The following is a 27,510-nucleotide window of genomic DNA, read 5'->3' as shown; positions in this document are numbered from 1 at the left end:
GGAAAGGGATCTGAAAACAAGTCTTCATCTCACTGGACAAGTGCCTTGGTATTCATATTAAGCCCAGCGGGATTATTCCTTTTACAGAGGCAGCAGAGGAGAAATACTGTAAATCAGGACATCAGAGAAGACCATTTAATTATAAGGCCCTAGCCTTTTTTCAGCATTTCCTTCTGGCTTGCTTAGGTTGACTTCAGACAAGTTTATGGCTCTGGGTGAACCGTTTTCTTGGTGCCTCAGCTATACGAGTCCACAGATCAAGATTCAGTTATTAGGACTCTTGTTCAAGGCAGATTGTTTGAAAAGTTCCACTGAAAAGTTATCAACATAGAGCCCTAACACATATGCAGTACTGAATTAATTACATTAGTATGTATTTTTACTCATGTACTTCTAGAAGCTTTGCCAAGGCATTGTTGAAACCTCTGAAACTCTTTGCTTTTTTATACTGAAGGCCCCAATGTTGTTACTGGGGAGAATGTTTTAACTTTTGGCAGACCTGAACTAGGTGCTGTTTCAATCTGAATTAAAATCTCTGCTAAAAGGTTTTCATTGAACATGACATTTGTGAACTATTTCAGAAGTTGAGCCAGTTGTCCCTTCTCCTGCCCTATGCTCCAAAGCAATAGCAAGAAATTTAGGATTATTGCTGATATGCTAGTAATATAATTCTTAAAGAACTTCTTAGTATGTTGAATGACACTTTGAAAGACTGCACTAAGTTCTGTGACACAGCAATTTGCCTAAGAGGCCACTCCAAATATATCTTGAAGCCTCCCTCTCTCAACAAAAAAGAATTACTCAAACCAACTAACTTCATAATATTCAGCACTCCCATTTTCTCTTGTTTGTTTTATGAGGAGCCAGTGCTTACCTCATTTGGTCCCTACATTCTTGCAAAATGCATGGAGGGTAATGACACCAGGAATACACAGCCTCTCCTGGGTAGCCCCCGCCCCATCAGCTCTTGAAAGCATAGCCTGGTAAACAGCCATTTTACCCACCCTTTTCATACAGAAAGTCAGCTTAGAGGGAAGGAAAAAAACCACAAACCCTTCAAGACAAGAAAAAAGACTCAATAACTGACACAGTAATAGGAATAAATGAGGACAACTGCCAGCAATAGAAAGAGTCTGTCAAAAGACTGCAGTTAAGCTTTACAGTAGTTTTTACAGTACCTGAAGGCTCAGTATGCCATTAAGTCTCTGTAAAGGCTGAGAGATGCCAGGGCAGGAACTGCAGAGCTTGAAGTTCTCTTTTTTTCCTCTTCCCTAAATAACATAGGGGGATGAGCCCAAATTAAGCAACAGGCCCACCTGGTGCACCTTCAAGACAAATACAACTAGGACAGAGGGCATTCAGAGACCCAGCTATGCAGGTGCAGTTTGAGAGAAAAAAACTTTTCTCTGTCCTCTTAAAAACCTGAATGATCAGTCCTTTGGCCTCTCTCTTTGCTTGAACAACTCTAGCCTTTTCATCTCGTTGCTTCGAACACCTGTACCATCTTCTTGGTGTTACACAGAACAAAGAAAATAAGAGATGGTTTCACTGTATAAAAAACGAAGAAGGGAAATTTTTAGTTTTTAAAAGTTATCATATCTTTATGAAAATTTGAAAAGAAAGTTCATTCGGGAGAAGGAAAGGCTGTGCTAACAGCTTCGGGTTGATTTTTTTTACTTTCACTTCAAAGCACTTTTGAAATTCAAATACCAATTCAGAATGGCATAAGTTACAAGTTTTCACAAGTCAAGTTTCATTTTCAGAGATGTACCCTATCAAATTTATATGTAATTAAACAGTATTTTTTTCATATGCCAGTGAGAAATAAATTAAAATTTGGCATGACATTACAACTTTCTGAAGAAAAAAACTGACAGTATTTGAGACTCCAGCTTTCCCCTAATGAAAGCTGTGCGTTACATCACCTTTAAATCTAGACACAGACAATCATGTATTTGGCATTTTTAATGTCATGCACATAATGTTTTCAATTCTCCCATATTATGTCAGACATGCAGAGAATCCTTCAGTCTCCTAGGAGATTCAGGGTGGTACTCCTCCAATATTTTGGCACAAACGATCATTTACCTATCAATAATTCTCATCTTGTAGATGGTTCCTTCCACACGTGTAGCAGACCTCAAGGTAGTAAAGGACTGGTCCCAAGAGAGATATATTGGCATCCGAATGTGGTTTGTTTGTTTTTTAAAGAAAGCACTACAAGGGGACCCTTGGGGCAGTTCTTGAGGTCTTCTGCAAAGGCGGCACAAATATGTCATAGCATCCAGAGAAAACTGCCCAAACGATGGACAAGGGGTGCATAGAAATTCCCTCTTAACTACTCCTCTTTATGTAACACCCATCTAAGAACACTAATGAAGATGTGGAGACCACCGGTATTTATAAAGTGATTGTGGGGCCAGGTAGGGAGACTCCGAGTGATAATTCCTCTTTGCAACAGGGCTCCCAAGTATAAACCCATCTTACACAATGTCCTTATGAAGAAAAAATAAGGGGGGGGGGGGGTAGTGAGAAATGTCCATATCACAGCAAACAGAAACAATAGCAATGCTAGGAAATATGCTGCTAGAGGGCAGCACATACACATACTCCTAAAGCCAGATAGAAAATAACATGGAAAACATGAAACCTACTTATTAAAAATCTACCAAGCTTTATTTAGTTCTTAATCACCTTTGCTAGAGGTGGTATAAATATTAATATAAAATGTTTCTTCATGATATGGCATATATTGCTGGACTGTACTAAGACCATAATATGGTGGATATGGTATGAGAATCCAAGATGAGCAGGCAAGCACTGAAAGGAAAACAGATTATAGCAACCAGCTCTCAGAACACGACATTATGAAAAGCAAGAAATTTTCATCTCAGGTAGCAAAAATGTTAACACTCAGTAGTGGAACACAAGTAGTGGAATAGAAGACAAAAATAAACCCACCATGAAATAAACCAAAGAGATATTGCCAAGAAGTATCTAACTTCTTTTTCAGTTTACACTCTTTACACTTTACACTCTCAAAAATCACTTTGATTTTTCCTAATTTCCTTAAATTTCTCAAACATCCAGAGCAAGCAACTTTCAGCATAGCAATTGTCTGAGAGCTGCTTAACTATGTGATTTGTTGGTTGGTTGTTTTTTTTTTTCCATACTCCCTTGCTGAAACTTTTCATAAAATCAGGAAAATCTTACTTATATTATAAATTGTTATTGCATTTAAAAGACTATTAGACTACTACTGAAGAATCACCAGTGAGACAGAGCTGTGCAAACATTCTTGCAGACAAAACATCACTTCTGTTACTGCCCATCAAAAATGGATGAAAGGGTTCATGAATACCATCAGTGTTCTGATTTCTGTTTTCAAGATGATTTTGTACTTGTTCAGTTCTAGATTTAACCTTGTTTCCTGAAATCATTTTTGATTTATAGAGACAGTTCTACATTTTTTTAACTTTTTTTTTTTTTTTTTTTAAAGTATAGAGCCAACTCTGCTGGGAAGCAAATCTTACATTTCCAGAAAATCTGGGTTATTCTAGCCAATAATCGATCCTCAGCATTTTATACAATAACACTGTTCACTTATTTACTTGAAATAAGTAGAACTATCAGTATAGCCCTGTTGTTGGTTGGTTTGTTTTAGATGAGTTCCAGAATAAACACTGAAACTAAAATATCAAATTGCAGTTTCTGAAATCATTTTGCATCTCTAATTACTTGTGCGATTAGCATGAATAATTAGAACAAGATGGATAGTTAGGACTTCCAGAATGACTATAGATCTCTGAAAGAAAAGGTAAAGGACATGGGAGCCAAGGCAATGATATTGAGCCTGCAGGTGAAGGGGAAGAGCTGGACACAAGTGGATGCATGTTGTGAGTTAACAACCAGCTCTGCAGCTGGTGCTGCAAGTACTGCTTTGGCTTTTCTGGCCAAGGACTCCTCTTTCAGGGAAAAGAACTAAGAGATGGGATCCATTTGTAAAAGCAAGGTAAAAGGAGCTTTGCCAAAAGCTTTGCCAACCTGGTAGGTACATTTGGGAACAGTGAAAACAGCTTGCAGTTAAGTGAGGGAACAGAGATAAAGGGAAGCTGAGTTTCTAAGAGCTCTCAGGAAGGATAAAAGAGCTTAAAAGGGGACCACCTAACACACTGGTACACAAACACACACAGCCTGAGAAACAAATAGGAGCAAGCAGAGCAAATGCATAACTATGGCTTTGTTGGAGTACCTTTGACACCATGGTTCACAGGGCCACAGCTCTACAAAGGATGGATGAATACAGACAAATAAATAAAGCAAATAAATCCAATCTCCTGCAGTCCTATTGCATATGTGAAGATTTTAAAATATCAAAATGAGTAACTTGGAAAGAGCTGTGCCTTTGCAATATATTCAACTTTGCACTGAGGTATCTTGATACTCTCTTAATCTTCAGATTTTTGCAGTCAAATATTTATTCTTCCAATATTTCCCCATATCTAATTCAACTTAGCAGTCAAGAAAGCTCATCCCTAAGCTTCACTTCATGCTGAACAGTTATATTTTCACTATGACTCACCAGATTTTCACCTTCAGGAAAGCAGGCTAACATTCATGAATTTGCAAAGGCATGCTGTCCCCAGCTTCTGATTAGGACTAAGCAAATGTTACTTCTGTGTCCATTAAACCGCCTTTTTTTTTTTTTTTTTTTTAAGTTTTATTAATTTTAATTAACGTATGCATGGCTTTGGAATCAAAATGCCACAATATAAAATGCATCAAAATTTCGATACAAGTGATATTGGTAATAGAACACAAACAGGATCTAATGCTATGTGAAAAAAGATGCATTTTTTTTGCCCTGACATTTTGCCCTGAAGGGATCCAAGCAAAGCAAGTCTCTGATCAGGGTTCTCACTGCTGATTGTACTCTGTATTCTTCCTGGAAAATCAAATTCTCAGCACAAGTGGATGAATTAGAGTTTAGGCATAGTGAAGGTAGAGAAATGATTTGGGAAATTGGAATCCTTTCTTAATCCTCTACTAAGGGAAAGCAGGCATCTGATAGTTTTGCTATGTCAGTCAGGGAAGAAGCACAGTATTACACTGTACAGGTAGTTCACACCCTTTTTTCTCAAGCCCATATTGGCAGTTGCATTGAAATTTTTCTAGAACTGGAAATTAGCAACTCAGTAGGCTTTCCTGGCAGGTAATTACATGAGTGCTGAGATGCCACCTGACTTTCTTTGAGAGTCCTTTGTTCACCTGAACAGAACTGCATGTACCATTTTCTTATTGCAAAGGAATACTGAGTAGACTAAGAGAAAGGATCACTCTGAATGAGCACAGGAGATAATTTCAAAGCATTAGGAAATGCTTAACTTTTAAAGGTTTGCTTTTTTGGGGGCATGGGGAAGGGAAGAGTATAAGAAAGGGGAAAAGGAATTTGCTTACATTTCAAGCTTAAAAATTACTGATTCAATGAAATATCTAAATTTGGGGATTCTGAAACATACTGTACAGACATATGCGCTGTCAGCTGCAAACTACTCCTACGGCACTAAGAGTTGAATGCAGTGCCATATGTTATGCCAAGATTACTGATTTTCATTAGATGTGAAAGAAGATTTCCAATTTTAATCTTCATTTTCAATCATTATTTTATTTGGCAGTATAAATGCAATGATGACAGATGGTATCTTGATTCGACCTCTGAGCACCTGCTGCAGGTATAGAATCATAGAATGGCCTGGGTTGAAAAGGACCTTAAAGATCATCTAGTTTCAACCCCCCTGCTCTGGGCAGGGTTGCCAACCACTAGAGCAGGCTACCCAGAGTCGCATCAAGCCTGGCCTTGTCTCTAGGGATGGGGCATCCACAACATCTCTGGGCAACCTGTTCCAGTGCCTCGCCACCCTCTGAGTGAAAAACTTCCTCCTAATATCTAACCTAAATCTCCCCATCTTAGTTTAAAACCATTCCCCCTTGTTCTATCACTATCAATCAACACATGTAAACAGGCATGCCTCCTCTTGTTTATATGCTCCCTTCAAGTACTGGAAGGCTGCAATGAGGTCTCCCCGGAGCCTTCTCTTCTCTAAGCTAAACAAGCCCAGTTCCCTCAACCTTTCTGCATAGGAGAGGTGCTCCAGCCCTCTGATCATTTCAGTGGACCTCTTCTGGACCCACTCCAAGAGCTCCACATCCTTCTTGTGCTGGGGGCCCCAGGCCTGCACACAGTATTCCAGGTGGGGTCTCAGAAGAGCAGAGTAGAGGGGGACAATCACCTCCCTCTCCCTGCTGGCCACCCCTTTTTTAATGCAGCCCAGGACATAGTTGGCCTTCTGGGCTGCAAGCACATACTGCCGGCTCATGTCCAGCTTCATGCAGGGCTGCTTTCAAGTTGTTCTTCTCCCAGTCTATATAAATACCTGGGATTGCCCCAGCCCAAGTGCAACACCTTGCACTTGGCCTTGTTGAACCTCATTAGGTTCTCACAGGCCCACTTCTCCAGCCTGTCCAAGTCCCCCTAGATGGCATCCCTTCCCTCTATTGTATTGACTGCACAGCTCAGTTTGGTGTCATCTGCAAACTTGCAGAGGGTGCACTCAATTCCATCGTCTATGTCATTGATAGAGATGTTGAAGAGCACCAGTCAAAAGACCGACTCCTGAGGGACACCACTTGCGAACAGCCTCCACCCAGGTACATTCCCTCTCCATTTCTCCCTTTCCCTTTCAGGTTTAAAGGGAAAAAAAGAGAAACCTTGAGACCGAGCAAGCCCTAAGGATTTTACTGGGCAAGAATAAAAACCTCATCAATCACACTGGTTCCCTACAAGAAAGCTATGAAGGACAGCAACCATGCCTTGTGGCTTTTAAAGAAAGAGATCAGTCTTTATATTAAAGCTGGAACTGTGTTAGTGCAGAACTTTTCCTGTACAGAACAGGGCAATCCTATGAAAGAGCTGGCATTCCCATCCATCCCTTCTCACTTTCTGACTCTAGCAACAGGGTGAGAGAAGAATGGGAAAAATTTGAACATTGATTGCCCTCCTTTTATGCGCACAGGGATGGGTAAATAGACTAGGAGGAACATGAAGACAAAATTGCAGTGTCCCAGTTCCATGTCCATGCTGACTATCTACAGTATCACTCTGTGTGCTGGCCCCATGAAACTTGCCAAAAACAATTTAATCCCATCCTTGAAGAAGTGGCAGAGGGTGTGAAACAACGGTCAGAGGAGTATACTCTGCTCCTGATGCTGCACAGTGGGATGCTGTCCTTGGTTGGAGCAGTGTGAGGAGTTGCAATTCCACTTAATTTTCAGATACCAGGCTAGTGTCATAGTTTTTGGTTTATTACCTAAGGAAGATTGATTTCCTCAAACTGTTAATATAAGGAACAAAAATGATTACAGCAGGTGGAGCATTCATAATGACTTATTTTGCTTCAGCAAGTAGCTTACAAACAAACACACAAGAGGAGAACCTAAGGTCACAGCAAAAGGATTACCTTCCCAAAACCAGTCACCTGTGTAGAGACTGAAAAGCAATAGTGGTTCAACAGAATGGTTCAAGGGGAGCATTACAAACAAGCAGTGTTCCAGGAAGAAATAAATGTGAAATGCAGCTGTGAAAATGAAGAAGAGTTTTCCTGGGAGACAGAGGGTGATGGCCATTTTTTGGTGACACTGAGTTGTATAAGCAAAGAGGAGCTAGTTCTCCAGGGACAGCTGTACATCAAACTTCACTAACACTACAGCTCTCCCCACAGCAAAATGCCAAGCTATCCATTACTGACCATAAGTACTTGCATGAATCCTTTATCTATTTCCACACCTGTGAGCATCTCACTATTTTTTAGGTAAGAGAAAGGCCCCCAAAGCTTTTAGTTTGCATTAGAGACAATGGCTCCCAGGTGCACAGAAAACAGCTGTGAATGACACTGTATGTATGTAGCACAGGTCACCAAATACCAAGGACTGGCAATGGTCACATAGACACTGGCTCTGATAAAGCTACTCCCTACCCCTACTTCAGTAACCAATCTGTTCTCCCCGTTTTCTCTATCTTTGATGTTTAAAGTAACTTCAAGCAATGAAACATACCTAATTACATTTCAGTTTGTCACCAGCTCAGATAATTCACGTAGTCTTCTAATGCTACCAGATTAATGGCTTTCACTTTCCCATCTCTTTGCACTTAAATGAGGTGAACAGTTTCTGTAGTTGGATGATCTGCCTCCTTAGTATCATTTTTCGTTCATTTTATGCAAGATTTAATACAGTCTCCATTTACAATTTCTTACAAAAATGTTATTTCAATTCACACAAAATAGTCTGCATTTTAGAATGCCAAAACAGCAGCAAAAGATCACATTTTCCTTATGGAAATTACTCATGTAGCACCTGCTAGTAACACTGAATGCAACAGAATACATATCGACAGACTTCTTATTTCTTGATTTTCTTTCCAGCTCCTCAAGGTGCCTCAGTTAATAATATTCTGACAGAGCAGCACCAAGTTATGAAATATAACTGTATATCTCAGTCTACCTTTTGAATCAAAACTCACGTTGTAATATGGCAGAGGCATAACTGCTGTACACTGGAGTTGCTATCAGGGTCCAGTTTATAAATACAAAGGATACTGTTAGCCAATAGCTGGCAGTGCAAGGTCAAATACAGAGACCACTGGGCCCTGAAAAGGCATTTATTCCATTTTCTTAACACCACGCTGAGCTTCTAGTAGCTACTGGAAAGTGGCATCCCCTTTTCAGTACAGCTTGTGCTGCTCTACCACTGTGCAACTTAATTAGAGAGCAATTTCGCATGAAAAAGCTCTTGAGGCCCAGGCAGGACAGGAGCACAGGTAGGTCAGTAGTTCCTGTTGCATTTGCAACACCAATGATGGCACAGATATAAGCAACCCCAAAATAACACTGCTTGAGCAGCACTAAGCTTTGTAGTGGGAGTTGAATTATTCCGCACTCTTATTTTACTTGTCATCATGTGAAGCAGGGCAAATATTTCTATTCAGCATGTCTCTGGCTGTTAGATCATTAAGGTGCCTGCACATGTTTGACATCTCAGAGATATATCATTTCTAAGAAAGGTGCTATTTTACACAAATATGTATGTAAGACATGCACATGTGTGCACATACACAGGCAAAATGCAACCCAAGACACACATGGCCAATGTATCCGAGCTCCTCCTGTTCTCTCAGTGCAGTGAGGTGAAACTCAAAACCTGACCAGCCAAGAACAAAGAGACAGGAGGTTGTTTGCTGTCTTAAAAACAATAATCTAGCTGGATTGTTTTGTTGGGTTCTCAATTTCAAGGTTGTGTGAAGAGACTAACAGCTTGTTCAGTGGCCTGGAAATTCTGTATGGAGTCTTTGACTTCTGGGAGTCTAATTCACACAAAGGCCACTTTGGTAGTGGTGACAAAAAGGCATTACTTCACAACCATTCATCAGTAACCTGCGCAAAAGGAGCTGATGGCCAAAGCCTACCTACAAGCACAAGAGATGGCTGCATCGTGAAGTCCATATTGATCACACAGGAGATGCCACACACTGCACAAGCTAAGGAATGAAACAACCCTACAGGCACTTCCTTCATGTCGGAACTGGGGCACCCCAGCAAGGAATTACACTGCCACTTTCCTGGTCTGCTGCACAAGAGTCTCATTTTCTAGGACTGTATCTGAATAACCATTCTGGTTTTGTTTTGCTTTAAATAAAGCACACACTGTATACTACTTCCTGATTTCCTCCAGGCATGAAAGCAGTCCAGCAGGATCATAGAATCATTAATGTTGGATAGGAACAGATGAAGCAATTTTAAGTATTTTTAAATCTTCTGGGCAGAATGACTGGAATATTCATTTGAAGTAACAATTATACACACATTTTCTAGCAGAGGTGACTGCATGAACAGACAACAAAAGCATTCCCGATTCTCACAACCACATCTGTTGAGTCACACACAGAGGGGGAAGACTGTCAAGTATGTTTTTAAGAAAGCTATCACTGTCATATTCCCTGTAAGAAGTATTAAAAGTACAATGTTAATAGCAATAACAACAATTGACCCACAGGTATTATGCCTGGACGTAGTCATAGAGGCTTGAGGTCTGAAGAGTTTGGTGAGTGATATGCTAAATATTTGTGCAGCACAGATGTGATCACTTGGTTTCTATATTGAAGCACTGACTGCTTTGATTTTAGTGATTTGTCTGTAGCTGCTAAACACAATAACACCCACTATACCTTTGTAGTAAGATCTTCAAAGGACTCCAGCAAGTTAGGTCTGGTTTTTCTCTGCTCAGCCTAATTCTAGCATTCTTTAATCAGCTTATGCTTTTCTGCACGGCTTCCCATCACATCAGTTAACGACAGATGCAAAGATGCTTTTCAGACAGGCTGGCCTACATACAGAATATGGGATATGGCTCTTGATAGCACTCCTTGGTTTGACCAATTTAAAAAAGAATGGAGCCCCACCCCAAACCTTTTATAATGCCTCCAGTTTAGACTAGTATGTCGAACAAATCCAAACGGATCAATCTGCTCACTTCCCACCACTGCATTTCCCTTATTTCCTATGGACAGTCACAGATTGTGGTTATTGAGTCCAAAGGCTTCTGCTCCCTACACAACTAAAGCTTTTTATCATCAAGTGGGGTATTGCACTACCAGTTAGCTCACTTCCCCAGATGGTATTTACTCTGTAGCATCAGGTGGATGACACCCATGTTTCCTCATTCCTATTTTTAACTGTATTTACTTCTACTTAAAGGTAAAACAGTAATCTAGAAAGAAACACACAGTTAGGGGAACAGAAGAATGACAGATGTTATTCTTGTACCCAATGTGTTCTGTGTGCAGCGTTGCAGAAAGTCAAAATTCACAGCACCAATTTGTTCTATGGCTTCTCAGTTATCACCACAATCTGCTGGTGTTTTTGCCTAATTACTTTTTAATCAAAGTAAGTAACTGTCACTGTCTTCTTGACTTTCAGTTCCATGAAGATGGTTCCTCACTCAGGTGAAGTGAGAGCAGTCTCAGCACTGCCCTGACTTGTTCTGTGTGTAGTCAGGGATGCACCCTCCAACTGGAAGGCATTTTAGCAAGCTCTGCTATGCTCCTGCAGAGAAGGAATCAGCATAAATACCTCTAAAACATGCACTAACTAGGAATTGGCACTGCAAAACTGTGATTTCTGTGCATGAAAGCTTTAACTGAGCCACTGCAGTCAAAGATTAGCTGCTTCTCTGCACTATCCCAGTAGCATAGAAGTCAGCAAATACTTATAAACTGATCCTTTAATATGTAATAATTGTATCACTATTTGCTGGCAGGAGAGAGAGACAGAGGAAAAAAAATAAAGAGGAAGTAAAAGAGAGAGAAATGGAGACTATGTCTTCTGAAAATAGTCTGCTCCCTGCCACACAAGATGCATTTAAATACCATCATTTTGGGGCTCATCCATAAATTCCCCTCTGATTTTTCTCATTCACATGTCATCCTCAGGAGTTTAAAATCATTCTGGTGCCGCAACAAATGAAATACAAGCACATTAAGTGATTCTTTCCTCAGGGTCTGTGGTATTGTGTGGCTACTATTCAAATCACAAGTTCTTTATATCTTGTTTAGTAACAACCATATACTAACCAATAATAAATGTCACTGTACTCTCTTCACACCTACTCTGGATGCTAAGGAAAGCGAACTTGGCACCCAGTGGTACTGGTTTCACTCAGGCAGGACCAAGTTTGTTGGGGTTGCCCTGTCCAACTCATTTGTTTTTCCATCTTATGCTCATATATACAGCTCATTTTCCTGTGTTACACAGGATCACTCTGATGGTATTTCACATGAGTATAACCATGAGTTATAAAAAAACCAAACAGCATTTATTAAACGAATAAAGTTCATTTCTTACACGGTGTTTCTTAATTCTGCAATCTGCTGTGTTTATTCACTTGCTCACTGATGCATATTTCATTAATTTGAAACAGACTTCCTAGTCATTGCTTCAAACAAAGCTCCAGGCCAGTAAAACATTTAAGCGAGTACAGAACAGAATTTTGGGAGTGTGGATAATCCTACTGAGAGAACTGAAGCAGAATCAGCAGTACCAGCAACATCTGCCCCCTGTGCAGAGTAAGAATGAAATAGGAAAAAGTTCATTCTCTACCCTCAAACATCTGTGAAACAATCTGCTCTTACAGTACTTAACAATCACACTTTTCTCCAGTAAAGGAGGTTTTGCATTAATTGCCAGAAACTGCATGTCTAAAAATATAAGATGCAAAAAAGGAATCTTACGATACTGATGAAGTGAGAAGAATCTTAAAGCTTTGAGCTAGATTCTTGACGGCAATAGAGTGCGCTAAGAATAGCAAATGAGTAGGAGTAGTCAAGACTGAAAAGTTTCTGAAGTGCTTTGCCAATTTCTTCATAGAAGCTCTTATTCGGGCTATCTGTTACGTGAGAATGTTAAATATTTAGTGTCTTGAAAGGTAGTTGGGAAATGTCTATTTAGGGTTTGCACACCATTCAGTGGAGTAGCCACAACATTAGTAGGAACAGTATTTGTCTTACATTTGTTGACAGAGAATTGCTCTGGCTATATCAACTAACTCAACAAAATGACATAGTGACACGTTAGGCCAAAAGCTTCCGGGGAAGCTCATGGAGCAGATTATCTTGAGGGTCATCACGCGGCACTTGCAGGGCAAGCAGGCGATCAGGCCCAGTCAGCATGGGTTTATGAAAGGCAGGTCCTGCTTGACGAACCTGATCTCCTTCTATGACCAAGTGACGCGCTTGGTGGATGAGGGAAAGGCTGTGGACGTGGTCTACCTTGACCTCAGTAAGGCTTTTGACACCGTTCCCCACAACATTCTCCTCAAGAAACTGGCTGCTCGGGGCTTGGACTGGCGTACGCTTCGCTGGGTTAGAAACTGGCTGGATGGCCGGGCCCAGAGAGTTGTGGTGAATGGAGTCAAATCTGGCTGGAGGCCGGTCACTAGTGGAGTCCCCCAGGGCTCGGTACTGGGGCCGGTCCTCTTTAATATCTTTATTGATGATCTGGATGAGGGCGTCCAGTGCACCCTCAGTAAGTTTGCAGATGACACCAAGCTAAGTGCGTGTGTCGATCTGCTCGAGGGCAGGAAGGCTCTGCAGGAGGATCTGCATAGGCTGGAGCGATGGGCTGAGGTCAACTGCATGAAGTTCAACAAGGCCAAGTGCCGGGTCCTGCACCTGGGCTGCAACAACCCCAAGCAGAGCTACAGGCTGGGAGATGAGTGGCTGGAAAGCTGCCTGGCCGAGAAGGACCTGGGAGTATTGGTGGATAGTCGGCTGAATATGAGCCAGCAGTGTGCCCAGGTGGCCAAGAAGGCCAACGGCATCCTGGCCTGTATAAGAAGCAGTGTGGCCAGCAGGTCGAGGGAAGTGATTGTGCCCCTGTACTCGGCTCTGGTGAGGCCGCACCTCGAGTACTGTGTTCAGTTTTGGGCCCCTCGCTACAGGAAGGACATGGACGTGCTCGAGCGAGTCCAGAGAAGGGCGACCAAGCTGGTGAGGGGTCTGGAGAACAAGTCTTACGAGGAGCGGCTGAGGGAGCTGGGCTTGTTCAGCCTGGAGAAGAGGAGGCTCAGGGGCGACCTCATCGCTCTCTACAGTTACCTGAAAGGAGGCTGTAGAGAGGTGGGGGTTGGTCTATTCTCCCACGTGCCTGGTGACAGGACGAGGGGGAATGGGCTAAAGTTGCGACAGGGGAGTTTTAGGTTGGATGTTAGGAAGTACTTCTTTACCGAAAGGGTTATTAAGCATTGGAACGGGCTGCCCAGGGAGGTGGTGGAGTCACCATCCCTGGAGGTCTTTAAAAGACGTTTAGATGTAGAGCTTGGGGATATGGTTTAGTGGAGTACTTAGTGTTAGGTCGGAGGTTGGACTCGATGATCTTGAGGTCTCTTCCAACCTAGAAAAATCTGTGAATCTGTGAATCTTTCCACATGTATAGCAATGCAGTTGGAAAGGTGCATAACAGAAGGATTAAAAAAAACAACCAGCCCATGCTAGGCAGGCAAAAGAAGGATGCTTGATTAGATGTGTCAAAACCTACTCTGGCACAGCTCAATCTGAATCTCTGTTCTCCAGAAGAATATACATATTGTTACAGAAGCTAAATTAGCATAGAGAGAGAAATTCTTGACATGAGAAAGTCTTCAGTAAACTTTTTCATGAAAATCTGGAGTGAGCAAACCTCAGAATTGGTGCTAAGAACTTGTGGAGACCAGAAAGTTCTACATCAGGGCTTCATTCTTTTGGGTTTTTTAAAGAGAAGCTAACATTGACACTAGGGATACCAGGACTCTGATACTACCAGAAGGCTAGTATACCACTCTTTCAAGAAGGTGAATTTTTACCTGATCCATGCATAAGACTGATTTTTTGATATATCAAAGGGAACTGGGATTGCATGGTAACAGGAGGTTTGGTGTGAAATCAAGCAACCAAATAAAACAATGGACTTGGTTAAACAAATAGGCAATTGCATAAGTAAGAATACAAACATTCACTTGCTTTGTGAGTAATGGGCACTTGTATATACAAGGGTTGCAAAAATAAGCTTGCAAGTGCAGTTTATATAGCTGTATTAAGACTAGGGTCTTGAACATCTCTTAGGTTAGTGGGAGTAATCACTTGATAGTCAATAACTTTAGAAAAGCCATACATTTGTTTTCTTTTAAAACTTGCTCTGAACACCAGTAATTTTCAATCTGGAATAGATATCCTCCTCCGTATCCTCTTCTGCAGCTGAAATTTGCACTTGAAGTTAAGTATGTTATAATACTATGGCTACTATTTGAAGACCTTTATGAAGCTCCATTACCTCAGGACTATCACACAGCAACATCCATATTCCCTGAAGGCAAGTGAGTGCATTCACTACGTTACCGCATTTCACACAAACCATGAATAAAGACCTGTTGAGAGACCCAGACCCTGCATGCCATAAAGCCTACTGCTAAACAGATCCAGTTCAGATACTTCAATAGAACACAAGAAAGGTAATTTTATGTGGATTATTTTTGATTGGCAGCATCAACAAATGCTGGAGCAGGCAGGGATTTCACATTCTTTTCATTCTGCTTGGGTCACTAGTTTACAGCTTTCTGCAGTCTTGCATTCGTGCACCAATTCGAATTGTCTTCTGATATTTTATTGAAAATGCTCAGTCAGAAGGGCTGTTCTCTCTCCTGTTCATGCCCTCACCTCTGCTTCACTTAAACAACTGATTCCCCATAAGAACTTCTTATTTCCTGTCCACAAGAAACAAAATGCTGCAAGAACTCAATAGGTCTGTGGACTTTCCAGCTCTACTTTTGCTCTGAACCATGGCTACTAGAAAGCTTGACAGCATCAGTGATAACACTCAGACCTTCTGTTCCCAAAACAAAATGTCCTTTGGGTGCAGGAGCAATGATGCTCCACTGAGTAGCTCTGAGCAGACATACCCTGGCTTCCAGGCTGATTCTCCAGTATATTCATTAAAGTTTTCATCACAGCAAGGCTGATACCTGTTCCTGTGTTTAAAGACAGTTAAATCAATTATATAATTGTGTACAAGAAGTACTGTATTTAAAATCACTCTCCTTACGCTTATCCTGGCAGCATTATGTGAGACAATTTAGTAAAATATTCCTATATGCTGTTCCAAGGCTGTGAAATTGGACAACTTGCAAGAGTCTTGCTTATTGTTCCCAATGTAACCTAATGTAATTTTAAATTTCACTTCATTATACTGCTAATATTTAAGCTCTTTCCTTGTCACCTAGAGACTTGCAGCACTGCCACTGTGGGAACCCATCATCTAGCATTTCTCACCAAATTCAGAGCAACAACTTGAGTCATCCCCATTCCAGTGAGTCACTCATGCCACTTGATATACATTCTCTTTAATTTTAAGTCACACAAAATCATCTGAGTGACAGCCACCAGCAGCCCTATGATTTTCTGGCTTCTGCATCATTATGTCTCTCTTGTTAGCACTTCTTAGTGCTCAGAAATCTTCACTATGAGACAAATGTAATTAACAAAGTCATTTCTATTAACATTATAAAAAACACAGTCCCTTTACATGCATACAGAAAAAAGCCTTACTACCTGATGATATCAAAGCACTGCATAAATGCTCAGAAAAAGTTCTCATGGTTATCACAAGGAATCAAACATGCAGCAGGTTTCTAAAGCTGATGTTTGAGATCTGTTTTCAGAGACCGACAACCACCTCAGCCCTACAAGGGCACCTTATAATATTGCAGAGAAGTCTTCTAAGTTCTTTGCTTATGACAAGTAGTACTGCCTCATTCCTTGCTATTTTCAAGACAAAACAGGGAAAGTAGTAAATATGTGGAACTGACATCCAAACTCCTTTGCTTACATGTCAGGGAGAGGGTATCCACAGAATCATCTAGGTTGGAAGAGACCTCCAAGATCACCTAGTCCTAACTATGACCTAACACTAACAAGTCCTCCACTAAACCATATCACTAAGCTCTATCTAAACATCTTTCAGAGACCTCCAGGGATGGTGACTCAACCACTTCCCTGGGCAGCCCATTCCAATGCCTAACAACCCTTTCGGTAAAGAAGTTTTTCCTAATATCCAACCTAAACCTCCCCCAGCACAACTTTAGCCCATTCCCCCTCGTCCTATCACCGGGCACGTGGGAGAATAGACCAATCCCCACCTCGCTACAGCCTCCTTTAAGGTACCTATCCCCTTCCCAACTTTCAGCACACACCTAAGGTTTGTCTTCTGTGCCTTTTCTCCTGACTAAGACCAGGACGAGAAAATTGTCCTTTAATCAGCAGAGGATGAAAGATGCATCAAAGTAGCTGGGAAGTAGAGCCAGGCATCCTTCTGCCTCTACCTAAAGGAACCTATGCTCCTCCATATGAGGAAGGCTTAAGTGCAAGGCTTTGATGTTCTTATTCATGCCCAGTGTGAAAGCAGGAAGGGGGGCTTATATCAAACCAGATGGGCTGGCCTGAGGAGCCAGATACCAGCTTCAAGGTGGCCACACAGAACCAAAAGTAAATGAACGAGGAGGAAGGGCTGCTAGATGCATTTAGAAGACATGGGTATAGTTAGTATCCTGACATCTACTTCATGTACTTGACAACCCCACATATGCTCAGTCATGACTCCATCTTATTCCTTGCTTTATTCAGGCATAGAGATTTATGGCCTAGTGTTGGTTTCCCTCTGAGGATAATTTTGGCTCCTGGTACAAGACTCTGGGGAACAGACACCTTGTTCTATCACCATACCAACAGGCTACAAGGGAAACTGGACATGAGTGGATATGGATTGTCTGTTTATGTGGTTTTGTAAGATGGCAGGAGTCACATTTACAGGAAGGGAGACATGATAAGACTGTGATCTCATGCTTGCACCAGAAAAAAGATAGTTATCAGGGAATATGGCATGCTTAAACAAGTAGTAACATGCCAGTAATCTGCTTCTTACGCATTAACATAGCAATTAAACCAAAGACCTTGAGTTTCAGCACACAGATGGTGATGGTATGAGACCATATCTGAGATCCTGTGTCCAGTTCTAGGGTCCCCAAGCTCTGGGTCCCCCAAGAAAGACATGGATATGCTGGAGGTAGACCAGCAAAGGGTGCCAAAGATGATTAAGGGCTTAGAGTATCTTTCATGTGAAGAGAGGCTGACATAGCTGGGACTATTCAGCCTGTAGAAGAGAAAGCTCTAGGGGGTTCTTAACATATATATCTGATGGCAGGTTGTAGAGAAGGTGGAGCCAGGCTCTTCTTAGTAGTAGCCAGTGACAAGACAAGAGGCAGTGGGCACAAACTGACATAAAAGAAATTCCATTTAAACACATGAATAAATGATGGCATGGTAGTGAGGTCAGTCAACCACTGGACCAGGTCACCCGGAGAGGTTCTGGAGTCTCCATCCATAAAGATATTCAAAACCCAACTGGACTCAGTCCTGATCAACCAACCTACTGTAGTTGATCCTGCTTTGAGCAGTGCTAGACATCTCCAGAGGACCCTTCCCAACTCAACTATTCTGTATGCATAGCTTCTTTACTGAACAAAGTAAATCATTATCCCCTGCGTAGCAACAACTGGAGAATATGTCATACAGGCACACTGCACAGTAGTCAGAAGTGGTGCTTATCTGTCAAAGATATTGGTAACCTATGTCACTTTCTCAGCAGTCTTCCAGCTCCTGACAAATAGATGGTGTCACTCACAGTTGGACAGCCCCCAGTAGAAGATAATTTTCAGCTCTTACAGTCTCACTGTTTGACTCAGGATTTCTCTAATTCCACAAACACACACGCAAATATTTAAATGAAACACTGAAGAGTCGTTTGGTTTTGGTCATTAGCTGTCACTGCAAACTGTTAGAATGCTATTAGGCATTTTTTTTGTGATATACTTCAAAACAAGCTTGCAAGAGGAGATTTTCAGTATAGAGAGCACCTGTCTGCTTTTGGTCCTTTGGTCTTTCTCTTGAGCAAAAAATGAATAATCATTTATTTCAATTGCCCTTTTGTCCTTTCCAGGGATTTTTCCCTTAAGATTGTCATAAGAACACATAAGCCTTTCCTTTCTCGGTGCTCAAATTTAGATTTTGAAGTTGGTATTTGGGGACTAGGGAGGCTAATGTTTCCCATTTTTAGATTAACGACCTTGTTACCCAGTGAGAATTCCAAAAGTTTCCCATAATCCTCTATGACTCTTTCAGCTATGGTGTTAAAGGACAAATTTAGTGAATTGAAACATGGGCAATGAAGGCTAACATTTTCACATACAAGCAATGTAGAACATGAAATCGGATACCTGCAAGACTAAGTTCAAAACCTGGGTTTGTGACCTAATCTCCCTCCAAGTCTGTTTTCATCACATCACAGATGCTGGCAAGCCAACGTATCTGTGTATGTGTGAGAAGGAAGAGATGTGCCCAGAGAAAGAAAAAGCATGTGGATGAGAAAGAAAGAGAAAGGAATGGTTTACTGCTGCAGTTGTTAAACTGGCAGTTCCCATATCATTAGCAGAGCACTAAGCACTTCACAGGCCTACTCCAATGGCTCTAAACCAGCAGAATACTACTTCATGTGTGTACCCTGAGGCCATTACTCCCCTCACTGGCAGTATCTGGGCAACCTGAATTAAGGGACCTCTACCTACAGCAAATGGAAGGGATGTCTTATCCTCTCCTGTCTTGCCCTCAACTGAGAGGAGGCGGTGATACACAGCGTTGCAGTAGGCCTCGCTGCACACACAAGCCTGAGCTTTGGTTTTCCCTTCAGTCTCCAGACAGCGAGACAAAGGCCCCACAACATCTTTTAAGTACCGAAATTTTATCACTGCTTAAGTTCTGTGTCGATTCACCTGGGAAGACCAAATAGCAGTACACTTTTCCTTCAGCTTCCTGAAGCTTGGGGGAAAAAAAAAGTTGAGTAATATTTAGGTCACTAATAATTATTAAAAATGTGTTAGGAAAGTTTACTTTAAAAATTTTCAGCAGTACTTTGGGTTACTGTAAGATGGGATTTACAATTTTAACTGTTCAATTGTCTTTACTAAAGCAGAGATTGGATGACTAGCTCAAATAAAGCACTGTTGACATTGCTTACTAGTAGAAAAACACAGTCCTTAATCAAAATATCTGAAAGTCAGACAGTCTGCAGAGAGAAAAGAGAGATCAAGCCCAGGAACTGTTAGCATTGAACTGCAAAGCAAGTTGTTTTGATGACTCCAGATCTGCTGAAGGTCTGCAAAACACAAGCTGACTGGAAACATTTAACATTTTAACTGTCCCAAGTAAAATTCTTTGATCAAATACATTTTGAAAGCACAAAATTCCTGCCACCTCAGCAGAAGATTAAGTAGTTTCTCTGCACAAAGTGGGATTCTACAGGAAGAAAACCAACAAACCTTTTTGGAAATGACCACCTCTCCACCAATCACAGAGGCAGGCTCAGTGTTATTTTTCAGCTTCCATTGATGAATCTTCCTTTTAGCATCAGGAACACTACTTTATTCACATTTATCCATTAAAAGAAGTTTGATTTTTAATCTAGATTTATGCTTTTAGTGTTAACAGTTGTAGGAGAAACTAATACACTGAGTAAAGCTTCTTAGAAATATCAGGGGTACGTCAATACCATCAATACATTTCCTCTTTTCCTTCCCCCAACACCTTTCCTGACAGATAACACATAAATGCATATAGTACTAGACCTAAATACCAGTGCAAATCTTCTGCTAATAGCATGCCCACCTATCCTATTAAATCCTGTTCAAATGTTGCTTCTCTTGCTTATGCTTGGAAATATACTGAAATTACAGCTGTTTGACCCTGCCATGTTATTTGTAACAGCATTAAGAAGGAAGTCCCTAAAGAAAAGGATTAATAATACAAATTCAACTGCTTCAAAATTTTTGAAAGAGCAAACCAACCACCTTGGGTTGCTCAGAAAAGCAAACTTTTGTTAAAAACCCTATCTGGTTAAGCTAAGACTTTCAGAATTGTATACCATATACTTTTAAAATTACTTTTAAAATGTATTCTTATAGAAAGAAAGGAAACAGTTTAAATGTGTTATCATAGACAAAAAGGAATCTAATATGAAGAGACAAGTATAAATAAAGCATAACTGATCTGTAGCAATTAAAATAGGTAAAACATAACATCTGCACAGAAGATAGGACTTATCAGAAACTGAGTGTTTATTTGAGCTTCCACAGGAAAAGAATTTGAATTGAAAGGGTGGTGAGGTTCTTTTGTTGTTGTTGTTTTTGGTGGTGGTGGTGATCATGGGGGTTTTTGTCTGTTAGTTGGACTCTTTTTTTGTTGTTGTTGTTTGGTGGCTTGTTTTTTTGTTTTGGTAACCAAACAAGCAAATCCCTAGGAAATATGATGAATTTTTTTGCTGAAAAGGTATAAAACTTGCAAACTACCTTCATCACTACCCAGTAACTGGAGAAGAAAAAGGACAACAGGGAACGAACACCTAAATTACTCAGTCAAAAAAGCACAGAAACACTTATCAAACTTCAATGAGAACAGAGCCAGTGAGAGCAAGTATGATATGGATGGCTCACTTGAAACAACTCTGAAATCAAAATGCATCTTAAATCTTAAAGGACAACAGTAAACTCACAGGAAGCAGCATCTCAGATCGAATTCAGAATAATTAACTAGAGCTACATGCAACACAGCTGGTGACTTGGAAAGCAGAGTAAGATTTAGCAGGAAGGACACAGGACTTGAACATTTTCTTTATCATCTCATCTCCTTTCATCAACCTGTAGTCTACTGCAGACTACGGACTGAATTACCTTGAAAAGCAAACTCTAAAGATCACCAGAAAGGATGAAAATGAGGGATGCATAGAAGCCACAGTAGCCTGTACTCTTTTACATTAAGAAGAAAAAAAAAAGGTAGCGATCCAAACATATCCTTAGAGATCTAACATGTAAGGAAAAATAAAAATAAAGAAATATAAATTTAGCTAAGGCACTCAATACTCATTTCACAAGAAATGTATCTGTTTTTTCTTTAGATGACTGGCTCATAAAATAGCAGAATGCTTCAGAAAGCCACACAAGGACATCACTTCAATTTTTAAATGACTACAGGCAAATTTATGTTTTGCCACATGGAAAGTTTTGTCATAATAGTCATGTGTTGATATTTTCAGAGCATACTGTCAGTACAAATTATCAGCAATACACATTATCACAAACGTTCAATTACACTAAATATATGACTAATTTCTTATTTGATTGAATGGCCACACAAGCATTCACTCCCTAATACTGGATTTGCTACACCTACAACAGATGGTGATATTGTTTGAATTTGGTAACTTAAAAAAGAAGGTATTCCTTTTATAAAAATAGGTTTCCTAAAGGGGAGTTAGGTTTCCCTTTCAGATCTCTATAATATATTTCAAAAATGAAGCTCTCTTCCATTGTAGACCATTTTTGATTAAGGTCTGATTAATTCTACACAAACAAAATTATGAAGCAGTTTGTTTGGCTTTAGTATAATTTCCAGAATCCAAGCCCTCAGAAAGAAAAAGAATTCCCTGTAAGGTCATGTCCTTATGCCACACTATGTAAACATGCACACACAAAAACAAGAGACACAAAAACAAAAAGGGAGGAAAACTCTCCATACTCCTTACAAATAGCTCAAGCCCTAGCTGTGATGCAAGGATAAACCATGCTGAACTGCAGCGAGATGCAAGTGAGACCAGTTTAGCACTAGCACTTCAGAAGAAAACCTGTCCAGCTTGAGCAACGTAGCTGGAATTGTCTCAATGACTCTGTCTCTCTTAAGAACTACAATTAAGGCTAGAAAAGGTATTCCACAATTAAGGTCACAGTTTGAGGGTTGGATGTATGAACAAGTGCATGTTTTTTCACATAGTATATACTTGTATATCAAAACAGAAGGTTAAAATCCCAGTTTTTAGTTATTCTTTCTAGTTTTCTTTTGTCTATTTGAATACTACTTTCCCATCTCAATGAAGTCCAATATAATCCAAAATTAGGTACCATAAGAAGCACTGCCAAAAGAAAAGCATGAAATTAATAACGTACAAGGCCATAGTGTTTGATGCTTTATGTAGCCAAGACAGACATACAGGAAGCAGCAGTGTTTTTGCTTTTAGCTGAACCACCAAAAACAAAAGGAAACCCACAAGCCACTACCCCCTTTCTTACAAATGCACTTGGCATACCTCTAAGCCTTTGAGTGTCTTTAAGTTGCTCCTTAGGGCAAACACTCATATTTCATTCACAAGGCTGCTGAAATACAGATTAAAATGGCACTCTTAATTGGCAACCCTACTGGCCAGGCAAATGGTGAACTACTACTGATTTGAAACTCCAGTTTTCATTCTTCATTTCAGATTATCCTTGACCAAATCATCAAAACCTGAAACTATATAAGCACGCTGGGGCTCTCCTACAAGGCCACTGATTTCAGCAGTAAGAAGAATCAAGATGTTGTTCCTGCCCTGTTATTACACTGACATGTTCCAGCAGAACAGCATCTGAATGGTCATGTTCTGGGGTCTTCATGGCTTCACCTGTCATGTGTTAGCCTCCAGGCAAGGGAGTTGAAAGGTAACAGAGCAACACAGAACTATGTATGTACTGAGAAGTAATGCGTATGAAGAAAGACCTGGCCAGGGATCAGGTGTTCAAATGCAATCCAGAAAATTTAAATGATGTTCATAAAGATTACTTACAAGATTTTTAGTCATTCTGCTTGCTGAGAGGAAAAACAACTACCCTGAGACTACTTAAAAGCTGGACTTAGAAGAAGGGCTGAGCAGGATCTTGCTGATGCCATAGTCTGTAGGGTCTCTGTTTTCTGATATGCATTGGACAGCATTTTCATCAGGCTGCAAAATGTGTGACCTTGATCCTCTTTCAGTGGTGAGTACAACTGATGCAATGCTATCCCTGAGTCTGAATCACTCAGTAAAAGCCCAAACAAACCTAAATTACACCTCACCCACTAACAAATCTTACCTACAGACCAGCTAGGCAGAGGGTGGAAGAACTGAATTTTAACAAGAAGGCTTACATTATTTACATCTCCTTCTCAATGGGTCTATAGTAGCTTAGCTCAGAGGAGTTCCTTTTCATTGACACAGATCTAAACCAGAAGGGAAGTACTGATGCTTTTCAAACAGACAAATATTCTTGTTTTCAAGGCCTAGCTCCGCAGTCGCAGCAGCACAGAATGGCATCACAGCAGGGAAGCCCTGAAGGGCAAATTTCTTCCCTGACACATGTGCAGAGCATGGCTGGCACGGATACACACAAGTGACCTTAACACACCTTGGGCTAGGCACCTAACCTGGTGGGACACACATCCCAGCAGGAAGATAACTGCTCAGCGGGGTCCAGACTGACTGCACAGAGAAAACAGGTCTTCCCATCCCATGAAGCAGAGAGGAATCTTCCCTGGGAGGCATGCGGCTAACTGCTTTTCCCTCCCACCTTCCTGAACCCCCCAGCAGCAGTGTATCAGCTCTGTAACACCTACTCATGCGAGCAGTCCCACTGCAACGAATACAGCTGCACAAGACAGTAGCTACTACTCAAAATCTGTCACCTTTAGACTCATCATAAAGACTGTGATTTTGAGAATTACCAGTTTTGAGATGATTCATGTAACTAACAGACCAGCCGGTGCAGAAGCAATATAAAAATTATTATTATTATTTTAAAAGGGAATGCAGCAGTGAAGCAAGCAGCAAGAAGTCCTACATGGTCTCACCTCTGGGTTGCAGGAGTCTTTCTCCCCTCCTTTTCTCCACACAAGCTTTTTTTATTACTTTTTTTTTTCAATTGGATGTTCATGTTGCAATAAACCAAGGTAACTGTCAATTACAAATCAGATTATATCAATCTTTTTTTTTTAGTTACTGTATTGGGTGTTTAGAAAATAAGCTGTTCTATGAACACAACAGTAGCAGCACATTATACATTTTTTCCCCCTTATTTTCTACCTTTAAAGTTTTAAAAACCAGCTTGTAATTATTTATTACTGATAATTACTGAAGTTGAAGAATCTGTCATACTTTACATGCCAAGACCACCTTACCTTTTGCATCACACCACTAACTTTAGTCTTTCAGTTTGTGAAAAGGAGTTCCTGACTAGGAAGGCAAAGCTTGACACTCCAGTTTCACCTTCATCTCTTTCCAGAGTGCAGAGTATTTGTGACAACATTTGGCTTATCCGCTTCTTGGCATTTTAGATGCTAATAAATACTAGCCCCCCTGCTATTCTGTTAACTGCCAGATAATGCATCATCTGACAATCATTAGGACTTTAAAGCAAACCTGCAGGAATCCTGACCTCCACTATTTTATCACAGTTTTGGAAAAGCATTAATATTTGGAGCTTAAAAGCTTTGAAAATCTGGTCTGAACAGTGAAGAGGCTTAAGACAGAACATACTCCATGCTTCGTAGCCTGGGTTTGTCATCAAATCCTTCAGGGACACAGCCATTTGGGTGTCATTCCTTACCATTCCTCCAAGTCCTTCTGCCAGCAAGAGGCAATGTCCCAGTAGACATCCCAGTTGAGATCAATGGTAGCAAACAGACAAGAAATAGATATGAACGAGTCATGGCTGTCACACTTCCTACTGTTTTTCTTTCAAACGCTGCCAAACAACCCAACAGTTGAAAACCCCAAGACATTAATAAAAGACAATTATTAAAACTACATGCAGGTCAGCCAGTGGAAAGATTTATTTCTAATATGCTTCTTGCTGGGAGGTCACTGATTTTTTGGATGTCATGTGGGCCACAGTGTTCTGAAAAACACAGAGCCCTTGAAATCAGAATCTATCACTTCTGCCACTGCCTGGTACGTCTGATCTAGGAGAATCCGAATCCTGTTTAAAACTTTCAGCATCTTAATTTGCCCAGTGAAATGGACCCACCTGCTGTTACATCCATTTCTTTTTTCCCTTCCTCAAATGCAGGAGATTCAGTGTTTTGAAGATGTGAATCAACACTGGAAGAATCACCCTGTATTCCAAATGGCCAAAATAAAAGTGTTTCTATGCCTTCTGTAAACTTTGTTTGTCTAAGTATATTATTTCTCTGACCTTCTGATGAGCACAGCCAATTTCTTCTGCAATGATTAAAGAACTGTCACAGTCCCATATCCCTGAATTGCCCATCCTTTAGAAACTACAGTGAACAAGAGCTCAGACCTGATAAACGGCTGGTCCAGTTCAGTCCATCTGTTCCTCTGTATTAACAACAGAGGTTCCAGCTAACTAAGCAGTGTCAACTAAATTTTCAATATATGTAATTAATACTTATCTGCTAGCACCTATAGGATGAGAAACATGGGAAACATTTTTTTCCCCTTGCTTTTGCACGAGTGTACCAATACAACAATGTATATAGCACATCAGTGTCCTCATTGGCCCAGAAAGTCTCCTTCTACCGCAGGCACCCTGAAGCCAGCAACAAATTACTTTCCACAGAGCATCCTGAGGGCAGTAGTAAGGCTGAGGCAGGTGGAATCCCTTGGATTTAGTTTTTTCTAGACAGAAATACATACGTTTATAGGATGCGTCACATTGGCTACGCAAGCTCTGTGGAGATGCTCTTTGAACATCCTGAAGAATACACAGACTTACAAGTCTTGTGAGGCAGACTTATTCCACAGCTCTGATGGGGTTGCTTCATATCTGGAGATCCCTGGCAAACATTTTGCAGCCTTGGATCCTCTCCCTGCAGAGAAGCTGTGTTTGGGCAGAAACAACAAGCAACCCAGCACATCTGGCAACCATAAGCCTGCCTAACTATGCAGATGTTCAGAGGCTGTATGAGCCAGCCGCCCAAGTAAGGTGGAAGAGGCCAGACAAACATCAATGGTATGCTGCGATTAGGGATCTGGGGAACACTCCAGCCTTCCTACATCTGTGCATGTGTACCAGACATCCCTGCCACGTATTAGGGTGCACAACAGACACACATTTGTGGCTCTCGTTTCCAAAAGGCTGGTCTAGCAAACACTGAGCACCCAGGGATCTTTCTTGGATTGCAGACAATGCAGAGTTTAACAGCTGCAAGGATATTTCTTTCGTGAATGGTTGTATTTTGATAACCACCCAAACATGAAAAATAACATTTAAGAACATCACAAACATGAAAAATAACATTTAAGAACAAGAAACATAATTCAAATGCTTGCAACTCCTGTCTCTAGTAGTATGTCAAACCGAGTAACAACTTCATCAGCATTTCTTTCCCATGTCACAATTTTCTCCCTTTCCATTTGATTTTATACACTTCATCACAGATGTGGGCATCCTCCCTTTCACCTTAACAAGCATGAACGCTGCCTTTGGCCGAGCTGAAAATGAGCATACAAGCAGGGAAACCACAAGATTCTAAAGAACAGTTACAAATGAGAGCAGCAGGAACCTTTATTTGAGCTGATGTAGTGACATCTCCCCCTTTCTCTCCAACGTCTGAAACAAACACAAATAGAGAAGGTGCTGAGAAGATAATGAGCTCCACAAAGCAGATTCTCATTTGCAACTTAAAGACAGATTCAGGAATATCCTGATATCTGTTAATGATGATCCTAGATATATCAGTACTTCCCTGAATTTGGTCCTTTCACAGTTCTGGTAAGACAAAGCAGCAGATGGCTAGGGAATTCAGCTTCATTGTGATACAGCATTTCTCTTTTCCATGTCTAAATATGGAACTGCAATAGAGCATGTATGTACTTACCTGAAGAAGGATGCCCTAATGGTGATCTATCAGAAGCTGGGTTATCTGTGTAATAGAAGCTCATTTTACAGCAAATTTAAGTACTAACCACAATGATCATCACACTGAAGCTCCCGTAAGACATATTTCATTATCTTCCTCAA

The 27,510-nt window shown here is 40.8% G+C and overlaps 1 protein-coding gene across 6 annotated transcripts in view; it reads right to left on the bottom strand.

Moving 5' to 3' along the window:
* Positions 1–27,510, bottom strand: part of PHACTR1 (phosphatase and actin regulator 1) — a 359,571-nt gene that overhangs the window by 272,450 nt on the left and 59,611 nt on the right. Inside the window, exon 1 of one of the 6 annotated variants that reach the window (XR_014580387.1) lies at positions 1,179–12,685. The exons of the other annotated variants lie outside the window; for them this stretch is intronic. The gene's annotated coding sequence lies outside the window, so the exon portion shown is untranslated. Of the gene's footprint in view, positions 1–1,178; positions 12,686–27,510 lie in introns of those variants that run through there. 6 annotated transcript variants of the gene reach the window in all.

Source organism: Anser anser, assembly GCF_964211835.1.
Source record: "Anser anser genome assembly, chromosome: 2".
NCBI classification, from domain to species: domain Eukaryota; kingdom Metazoa; phylum Chordata; class Aves; order Anseriformes; family Anatidae; genus Anser; species Anser anser.
This window is presented reverse-complemented; position numbering and strand designations above follow the sequence as displayed.